Genomic DNA, 11,366 nt, shown 5'->3' with positions numbered 1-11,366 from the left:
TTTTTATTTTTTTAAAATAATATTTTTCATTGTGGTATTTTATGTCTCCTCTCTTTTTTTTCTTGGTCATTTGATGAAAAGGTTTGCCAATTTTGTGGATCTTTTTTAAAGATTACTTTTTATTTCATTTACTTCTTTTATTGCTTTTCTCTTTCTTTTTGTTCTCTGATCTTTATCATTTTCTGTCTTGTGCTTACTCTGGATTTGAATTGCTCTTTCCTCCTGCCTAGTTTTTGGAAGTGGGAGTTTAACTACCTGATTTTGTATTTTCTTCTTTTCTACTGTACGTGTCAAAACTCAGACTCAACCATCATAGAGTAGGTTCCTACTCCTAGTTACTGGGTTTCTGAGGATGTAAATCTTCATGGGAGGTGAATGCCCATCTTTCTCCAGTAGAGTGGCTGGTAATTTTGAATTTTTGACCTTTGGTCTGAAGTACAACTCATAACGTACTGCTACCACCTGCAAACAGCTATAAATTACTCTCTCCAAATACACTAGCTAGTAATTTTTTAAAAATTATTATTATACTCTATTATTATTAGGGAACTCTGGTGGCCTAGTGGCAGGAAGCTGCACTGCAATCCCAAAGGCATGCATTTCAAGGGTACCAGCTTCTCCATGGGAGAAGGATGGGCAGTCTCCTCTCTTGTGATTAACTGCCTCTGAAAACCCACCAGAGAGTCACTTATGGGTCGCTGCTGACTCGATGGTACAACAACAATATTATTATACTAGTTTATTTACAATATTCTAATACGTTGCTTTCCAGAACAATTTCCAGTTTCCCTCACGCTCCCCCATAAAATTGCACAACTCCATGATTAACCCTTCACTCCTCCCCCTGCACACCCCCATCCATCTGCTTCCACCCTCAACCCTATCCTTATACTCTTTCTACAATAATAGTTTTATATAGTATTTGTCCTTGTGAGACTGAGTTAGTTCACTCAACGTAATGCTCTCCAGTCCCTCCCAAGTTAGGTAATAATTTACAAAATCATTGCTCCTGTGTGTGAGTGTACCATAATTTCTCAGTCCTTTTGTTTGTGGTTGGACATCTGGACTCTTCCCACGTTCTTGTAATGGTGAATAACGCTGCTATGAACACTGGTATACAAGTCTCCATTTGTGCCTCAGTTCTCATTTTTTCAGGGTATATTCTAATCTGGTGAAAAACTTTAATATGGCATGTTGTCATTTTGGTTCAGGTCAAGATATTTTCTAATTTCCCTTTTTAGTTCTTCTTTAATCCATGAGTTATTTAGAAATGCATAATTTAATCTTTAAATAATAGAAGATGTCTTATTCTTTTTTCCTTTGGATTGTTAATTTCATTTGTTTCGATCAACAAACAGACTTTGTATGACTTCTACTTTTAAAGAGCTATTTTAAAATACCTACAGGCTGTCTGGGGAAAGCATTCCTGTATTACCCTGCCTTCATCTTGTCCATTTTATACCGACGTTTTGGGTGAGGAAATGAAAAATATCAGCAAGTGTGGAGAAGTAATGAGGGAAATTGGAGGATAAAGTAATTTTCTCCTCAGGTTTTGTTTGTTCCTATTTCATTGAAAAGAAGTGTGCAGTTACATGTATGTAAATGTATCTGTTTATGGTTATAGGATTCTAGATGAAATAAATATATACTATATACATTAATAAAGATATTTCTCAAGTTCTAAAAAAATACCTACAGGCTTATTAAAAAATCATGAATATTCTGGGAAATATATGTCTTTAAAAAGAATTATATTCTGTTGTTGAATGGAATATTCTATAAATATTAGATCACGTTGGTGCATCTCTTCCACTCTGTCACTTATTTTTTGTTTCATTTTTAAATCAGATATCGAAAGTGTAGTTGTTGTTAGGCACTGTTGAGTCAAGTATGACCCCTAGTGACCCGGTGAACAGCAGATCTGAACCCTGTCCTGTCCCTGTGCGATCCCCACACTTCCTGGAACTCTTGAGCCCATTTCAGCAGTCACTGTGCCAATCCATCTGGCTGAGGGTCTTCCTATCTTTCACTGACCCTCCACTTTTCCAAGCTTGATGTCTCTTTCCAAGGAATAGCCTCTCCTAGTAACATGCCCAAAGTATATGAGATGAAGCTTTATTATCTTTGCCTCCAAAGAGCACTCTGGCTGTACTTTTTTCAAAGCATGTTTATTTGTTCTTTTGGCAGTCCATGGGATATTCATCACACTTCTTTAACACCACAACTCAAAGGTATCAATTCTTCTTCTGTCACACTTATTCATTATAAAGCTCTCAGCTGTATAATAAATGATCAGAAAAACCATGGCCTGAGTCAGATGCACCTTAGTCCTCAAAATGACATAATTTTGAGAAAGACTCATTAACAACTTACATCAACCAGATGACAAAAGACTGCTTTGCTGAAAGTGAAGATGACATAAAACACTTCTTACAGAAGACAGAAGACTAGCCTATCATTACAGCTTAGATTTCAACATGATGAAAACCAAAATGTTCACCACTGTACCAATAGACACTATCACGGTTGTTGTTGTTAAGTGTCGTTGAGTTGGAGGCAACTTATAGCGACCCTATGAACAAAAGACCTGGGCACCGGTATAACTTTCCTTATGTCACTGTCAATGGAGAAAATATTGTCAAAATTTATCAATGATTTCATTTTACTTGGATCCACAATTAACACCTATGCTAGCTGCAGTCAAGAAATAAAATTAAGTGTTGTAGTATGAAAATCTGCTTTCTAGGACATCTCCAAAGTACAGAAGAGTAAAGATGTCAATTTTAAGAGTAAAATGTGCCTCATCCAAGCCATGGTATTTTCAGTTTTTTTCCATGCATCTGAAAGTTGGAAAAAAAGAACAAGGATGGTAGAAGGACAAATGACGTCTTTGAATTGTGTTGTAGAAGAATACTGAATATCCCATGAACTGCCAAAATAACAGGTAAGTCTGTCATAGTGGAAGGGTAATGAGGGTGCCCCTTGTAATCTAAGTTGTAATGATAGCGCTAGTCTTCGGTCTTCTGTAGGAAGTGTTTTAAGTCATCTTCACTTTCAGCAAGCAGAGCCTTTTGTCATTTGCTTAATGTAAGTTGTTAATGAGTCTTTCTCAAAATCTGATGCATATTCTCTTCATATAGTCCAGCTTCTCAAATCATTTGCTCAGTGTGCAGATTGAATAGGTATGAAGAAACTACACAATTCTAATATACTACTTTTCTGATTTTACCATGTAGTTCCTTTGTTCTGTTCACAGAACAGTTTTTTGATCTAGGTATAAATTTCTCATGAGCACAATTAAATGTTCTGAGATTCACCTTATTCTCAGTGCTCGTCATGATTTGTTGTGATTCACGCAGTCGAATGCCTTTGCAGGGTCAATGAAGCACAGATGGACATCTTTCTGGTAGTCTCTAGTTTCAGTCAGGGTCCCTCTGACACCAGCAATGACAACCCTAAAGCTATGGCTTCTTCTGAATTCAGCTTGAATTACTGGTGGTTCTCTATTGATGTATTGTTCAGCTATTTTTATAATCTTTAGAAAAATTTTCCTTGCATGTTGCTGATGATGTTGTTCTAAGATTTCCACATTCTTTTTGATCACCTTTTTTGAAACTAATAAAATTTGGTAAAGAGGGGTGGGCGGGAAGAAGAGTATAGCAATAAATAAATGGAAATCCAAAGTATCTGTAAATTTTTATTGAAATTAATAATGAAAAAATTTTAAAAAGAAAATTTTTATTTCATACTGGTTTTTAAAAATTATGTAATTGCTACTCATTAATTTGTAGAGGTCCTTGACTTCAGACTTTACCAGTTCAATACATCTCCTGATTTCCTAACTACTAATACCAAGGATGTTGATTGTGGACCAAGGAAAAGGAAATCTTTGACAACATTAATCTTTTTTTCTGTCATCATGATGTTACCTATCAGTCCAGTGGTAAGATTGTTTGGTTCTTTGACATTGAGATGTAATCTATATTGAAGGCTGCCAAAAAAATGAACAGGTTTGTCCTGGAGAGGGTGAAACCAGGCTTCTCCTTGGAGGCAAGGATTCTGAAGCTTCGTCTGACATACTTTGGACATGTTGCCAGGAGGGAACTATCCTTGGAGAGGGACATCATGGTTGGGAAGGTGGAGAGAAAGCACAGGAGAGGAAGACCCTCAATGAGATGTATTGATTCAGTGACTAGGGTAATGGGGGTAGGTGTGTTAGAGACAATAAGATTGGCACAGGATAGAGCAGGGTTTAGGGTTGTTTTACACAAGGTCGCTATGAGTCACAAGAGACTCGACGGCACATAACAACAATGTAAGTCAATACTTAATTTCTGTAACATTTAAAATATATATATATATAAAATGTATGAATTATATATTGTTGTTGTTGATTGGCATTGAGTCGAGTACTCTTCATAGCAATCCCAGGAACAAAAAGCTTGAAGCCCCTCAACAACCATTGTCATTTATCAGTGTTCACAGAGTTTCCAGAGGCACCCAGTTTAGGAAGTGGATGCTACTCCTCCTACCAACCTGTCTTAAACTGGGAGCTCCACTAAACACTGTCTATCATGTGTAACTGTTATGGCATTTTACACCTCAGTAGCACATGGTTCAGCATCACAGCAACCCCAGATTGCCTCAGTACAGCATATTGACAGAAGAGTACTGTACCACTTAGAGAAATGTTCCTCCAAAATATAACAATCAACTTTTAAATATGAAGACCCTCCCTGAGGTCTTGTTTACTCTAAACATAAGGCTTAAACAAAAAAACCCCATCTAATATAGTATGATTTATTATATATATGTAGTTTTTGTTATTAGGTGCCATTGAGTTGAGTATGACTCATAACAACCCTATGAACAAAAGATCTGAACTGAGTTCTATTCTGCACCATCCTCGTTCTTCCTGACACACAAAAGCCCACTGCAGCAGTCACTGTGTCAATTCACCTGGTTGAGGGTCTGCTTCTCCTTCGCTGACCCTCCACCCTTCCCAACATCATGTCCCTCTTGAAGGAATAGCACCTCCTAGCAATATGTCCAAAGTATGTGAGGTGAAGCCTCATCATTCTTTCCTCCAAAGAGCACTCCAGCTGCACCATCTCCAAGACACATCTGTTTGTTCTCTTGGTCATCCATGTTCAGTGCTCTTCTCCAACACCATGCTTCAAAGGTGTTAATTCTTTTTCTATCATCCTTATTCATTATCCAGGTCTCGGGTAGATAGCTAGTAATTGAAAGACTATGGCCTGAATAAGATGCACCGACTTAAACTGACATCCCTACTCCTCAACAATTTGGAAATATCCCAACTGCAGATTTCCCCAGTACAGAATATCTCCTTATTTCCAGACTGCTCATACCAAGCATGTTAATAGTAGATAGTTTCAATCTCCTCTCTATCCATCACCATGACACTGCCTATGGGTCCAGTGATAAGAATCTTTGTTTTCTTGATATTGAGACACAATCTATACTGAAGGCTGCGTTCCTTGATCTTCCTCATTTTTAGCAAGTAATGTTGTGTCATCAGCAGAACTCAGGTTGTTGATGAGTCTTGCTACAATCTGTTGCCACATTTCTCTTTATAGAGTCCAGCTTCTCGGATCATTTGCTCAGCATATAGATTGAATAGGCATGGAGATAGAATATAACCCTAACCCACTCCCTTCCCAATTCCAAACCATGCCGTGTTCTCCTACTCCATTTGCACAACAGCCTCCTGGTCCAGGTATAGGTTCCTCATGATCACAGTCAAGGGTCTCTGGATTCCCATTCTTCTCAGTGTCAGCCACAACTTGTCATGATCCACACGGTTTGAATTCATCAACTGCTCAATGAGTCAAAAATGGATAATCTCTTTCTGTGTGACTTACAGCCTCTGAAAACCCATCGGAGGGTCAGTTATGAATCAGTTTTGACTTCACAGCACACAGTAAGAACAACATCACTATTAGGCTTCTAGAAAGTTATTTTCATCTATGGAAGTTTACCAGAAGACAATCTTTTTCTTCCTGTGCACATGCCTTATCTAAGCATACCACAAGGAATAGTTACATCAACTTAGAACAATACAAAGTCTAAACTAGCCCAGCAGAGGGCATAGTAGAAAAATAGAATCTATGACATAGATGATACTACCATGAAATTATACCTGGGTCAAACCCTACTCAGCCATTCTTTTTTTGCGAGACAATACATTTTTTTAATTATTAAGCCAGTCCAAGTTAGAGTTTTGTGTACTGTAGACAAAAGTACCTTTAAACAATAGAAAAGTACATACAGTCATGGATTGTTATTGTTATCATTGAAAGGAAATTCCAGCAAATAGAACTCAGCTATAGATTTCTGTTTGTCTTACGAATGATGTACATTTCCTCCTACCCTAACTATTGATAAAGTATGGTGGTGGTTGTTGTTGTTAGGTACCACCAACTCCAAGTCATATAATCCTATGAACAATGGATCTGAACCTTGTACCATCCTCACTTTCTCTGATATGCTCCCAACCATTGTTACTGTATCAATCCACCTCGTTGGAAGTCTTCCTCTCTTGCTCTGACCCTCAATTGTGCCCAGTATGATGTCCTCTTCCAAGGACTGGCCCCTCATGACAGCCTGCCAAAGTATATGAGATGAAGTTTTGCCATTCTGCCTCTGAAGAATACCCTGGACATAGTTCATTTCAGTTTTTATTTTGACAAAATTCAAACCTATAGAAAGGTTCCAAAAACAGTCCAAGAAACCATTATGTACCTTACATTTAAATGAATCTACATATATACAAATGCAACACAACTCATTGCCATCAGATTGGTTCTGACTTACAGCCACCCTTCCATCCATTAAGTTTGTGATGTCAGTAGAGGAGACAACTGCCCATCTTCCTTCTAAGGAGCAGTTGCTGGATCCAAACCTCTACAGTCACAGCCTCTTGGTTAACAGTGTACCATGAACTTGAACCCAGATAGATTCCTAGGTGTATCACTTAAAAACAAGACTATTTTCTTACACAATTACTGTACAGGTAAGAAATTCAAGAAATGAAATGGAAACATATTATTGTTATCTAAAACATAGATCCTATATTTTATGAATTGTCTCAAATCTGTCGATAGCAATACTGATATCTTTCCAAGAGTCTAATCCAAGATCACACATTACACTTTTTGTTGCAATCACTTTAATGTGAAATAGTTTCCATTAATGTAGAATAGTTCTTCAGAATCACATATTTTTAAGAGAACATGCTAGTTGTTTAGCAGAATTTTCTTTAATCTGGGCTTTATTGGTAGTTTATTCATTTGACTCAAGTTATGTTCTTTGGGTTGGAATTCTACATGAACTCCTTCTCATTACTTCACAGCAGAAGGATATGATTCCAATTACTTGTAAAATAGACAATTTTATCCCTCACCTCATTGTCATCAAGTCAGAACCAAATCATAGCTGATCCTCTATTGAGTTTCTGGGACAGTAAATCAATGGGAAAACATTGTTCATCTTTCTCCCTTAGGACCGCTGGTGACTTTGAGCCACCAGAGAGGCATGACCTTCGGGTTAGCAGTATAAGTGTCTACAGAAAATGTCATCAGAGCTCCCTTAACCACTTGATGGCTTGGTGGAGTCCATTGCAGGTCATTGTCATAAGTTCAATACTTAAGTTCTTGGCAGGATGAGAATCACTTTTCTCACATGATTCTTAAGTTACACAGAGTCATTCTCATGACTTCCTGAATCTACTTTTAATTACTAGGACCATTGAGAAGGGATAGGCTTTGGATGTACTTTGAAAACTTGATTTTGAATAAATAGAGATCAGTCCTTAAAGATGCAATCTATATTTCAGGCTGCATTCTTGGATCCTTTGTGACAAATGGTTCAGGTTGTTGATGAGTCTCCTTCTGATCCTGATGCCACATTCCTCTTCACAGAGACCAGCTCTTGAATAATTTTCTCAGCATACAGAGTAAGCAGGTATGGAGAGGGACTACAACGTTGACATACCCCTTCTTAATTTTAAATCATGCAGTGTTCCCTTGCTCTGTCCACACTGGTCCAGGTGTAGGTTTCGCATGATCACAATTAAATGCTCTGGGATTTCCATTCTTTTCAATATCAGCCCTAACTTGTTATGATCTGAGCAGTCAAATGCCTTTGTATAGTTAATAAAGCCTAAATAGATGCTCTTCTTCTATTTTCTACTTTCAGCCACGATCCTTCTGTCATCAGCAATGTTGTCCTTGATGCCACAGCCACTTCTAAATCCACTTGAGCTTCTAGCAGTTCCCTATCTATATAGTGTTCTAGCTGAATACAGCCTACACTTTGGATTGCATCTCAATGTCAAGAAAACAAAGATTCTTACCACTGAACCAATAGGCAATATCGTGATGACAGAGAAGAAATTTAAACTTCATCTGACTTGGATCCACAACTATCACTTGTGGTACCAGCAGTCATGAAATAAGTAGACATAAGGCATTGGAAGTCTGCAGTTAGGGACATACTAAATTATTGAGGAGTAAGGGTGTCACTTTGTGGACGAAGGTGTGTCTGATTTAGGCCATGGTCAAATACTTTCTATGCATCTGAGAGCCAGACAATGAGTAGGAATGACAGAAGAAGAATTGATGCCTTTGAGCTGTGGTGTTGGAGAAGAGCACTGAACATCCCATGGTCTGCCAAAAGAACAAACAAATATGTTTTGGAGGCCATGTAGCCAGAGTGCTCTTTGGAGTCAAAGATGATGAAGCTTTGCTTCATTTACTTTGGGCACATTGCTAGGAGGGGCTATTTCTTGGAGAAGGACATGACGCTTGGAAGGGTGGAGGGTCAGTGAAGGAGAGGAAGACCCTTAACCAGGTGGATTGACACGGTGATTGCCAGTATGTGCTCTTGTGTGTCAGAAAGTATGAAGATGGCACAAAAATAGGATAGGGTTCAGATCCGCTGTTCATAGGGTCATTATGAGTCATACTTGATTCTATGACACCTAACAACAATAGTCCCCAAAGACTCAATAAACAAGTTGCCATACATTTTAGGAGCTGGTTGGAAAGGGTTAATAAGGACACAAGACATCTGGTTTCCCCTAAGGAGAATTTCCCTTCCCTTGAATATCTCGCCTTTACACCTGAAGAAGTCAAACAGTTCTGTTCCCATGGAATCCTTAGCCAATGTAGCCCTGATCTGTGATTTATACAAAAAGTAGCTGTTCCTTCATTTTCCCCACAATAGTTTCATTCTTACCTTATGAACCTGCTTTGTCAGAGTGTGCTTTGATTTATGAAAGATTTCAAACTCCCCAAATAACTATCCCTTTTCTTTTCATTGAAGCTAATCCCCACAAAGACACTTTCATCTGCTGATTAGTCATGCCCCAGTGAGCCTTGCTAACCAGGGGCTAAATTATTGATGTGTTAAAGATGTAATCTCTAAGTTTTGGGACCACTGAAGAAACCCTAACATGTTATTTGACAGTCAGAATCGCACAATGTATTGCCTTCTTTGAGCAGCCTTGGTCGCACGCGCTCCCTGTGGGCAATAAATCTCCCCAGCCTGACCGCCTGGGAGAGCTGAATTGTTGTGGGGCCAAGTTGAGGCTGCCAATTCACACTACCCTGCACCCCAGGACATGGTGGTACCTTCTCCAGACTTCAGTTTCCATTTCCAATAATCTGCATTCAGCAGCTAATCTATTATTCCAGAAGTAGAGGTTCATTGTTTTGCACCATGCCTGTGGCCTTTTTTCATAAATTCACACAGACTTGCAAGACAATAGGATTGTAATTTGGATGTGACATAGACAGTTCCCAAGTTGCCAATGTCCAACTTATAAGCCCATCGATTATGAACCAACTTTGTGTATCTTTCCTTGAGCACAAACTCAGAAACAGTGAACAAGAAGGGAATTAGTGCTTTCCCCACCTCATGTCCTTTAGCTGCATGTAACAGGGCTCCCTAAATCCATCCTGCCCATCCCCCAGACCAAGCCAACCAAGCCAAGGAGTCCCTGGTGGTACACTGGTTGTGTGAAGCAGGCACTAGCATGGTTGCCACTATCATGGCCTGGAACTGGCATGGGCTCTGTCTAGGGCTCGTAGAGCAGACTCTGGGTAGAAGGCACAGATATTATTTGCTATACACTTTCTGGGCAATCTCCAATTCAACATTGTACACAGTCAGGTGATAGTGGACCCAGACTTGGACCTGGGTCCCTGTAAGCCTTGCCTCAGCAACATCTCTTGGCCTTGTGCAGCTGGAGCAAAGTCTTAGCGTCCTGGGGGTAATGGGGAGCCAGAGTCCAGACACAAGGCTGGCAAGTTCTGGGCTTCTACTATCAGAGGAAGGTACAAGGTCTACCAGATAAAGATGTAAGCTCTAGAGAAGGCCTGTAGCTGGTCTCCTGTGGAATCCTTTTCACTAACCCGTAATGCAACTTTCAATTGATTTGTAGTAGCAAACAGATGCTACTTTTCAATATACATAAAAATATTATTTTTATTATTATTACTTTATGTTATGTTAAAGATGTTTTAATGTAACTGAAAGTATTATTTTATTTTAATATTTTTGTGCAAACAAAGGTAATGATATACCAAGAAATATTTACCCATGACATTAGTTATATATACCTAACTGTTCTTTCAAATTTAACTTAAAGATAGATTCAGGAATGGACCAATTTATAATCCAAGATTGCTAGAATTTACCACTATTTTGGGTAGAGACACAAACCCAATGAAGTTTACAGATAATATGTAAGCAGAGAAACTTATTTCAAGGAAATGGTTCACTTCCTTTTTGAGGAGTCTAACAAGCTCGGTTCATCAATTTTGCCATATTGCCAGGCTTAAAATTAGAAAGTCTGGAGACAGAAAGTGGAAATCTCACTGCCAGCAATGAAGAAGAGAGTTCATCACATGTCCATTTGGACGAGGGATTCCAGCTCAAGTCAGAGTGAGATCTAAAAGGAGGCATCAGCAGTAGTGGACACCAATGTGAGACAGAGCCAATCTGGGACTCTGACCTTATGCAGTTTAAGCCTTTGTCCAAGTGTAATGGAGGCCCAGAGAATGGAGGAGAAAGCATTACTGACAGAACAAAGAGGGGTTTTTGTTTGTTGTGGGGTTTTTTGGGATTTTTAAAAATTTAAATTGCATTCAGTGTATCACAAATATTTAGTATTGCCTTCCCATATTCCCCCCTTTCATTTTTATCATAATTATGTTATCATCTAGATGAGCATCCTTTATACACAGACAAATAAAACAAATTAAACATAATAAACTCAAAGAAATACTTTAAAAAATCTCCATATGATCAGAAGGATTCAGGTTGAATATTCCTTGAAA

Source organism: Elephantulus edwardii, unplaced genomic scaffold, assembly GCF_000299155.1.
Source record: "Elephantulus edwardii isolate Elephantulus edwardi_28Jun2011 unplaced genomic scaffold, EleEdw1.0 scaffold00008, whole genome shotgun sequence".
NCBI classification, from domain to species: domain Eukaryota; kingdom Metazoa; phylum Chordata; class Mammalia; order Macroscelidea; family Macroscelididae; genus Elephantulus; species Elephantulus edwardii.
Note: the sequence above shows the minus strand (reverse complement) of the source record.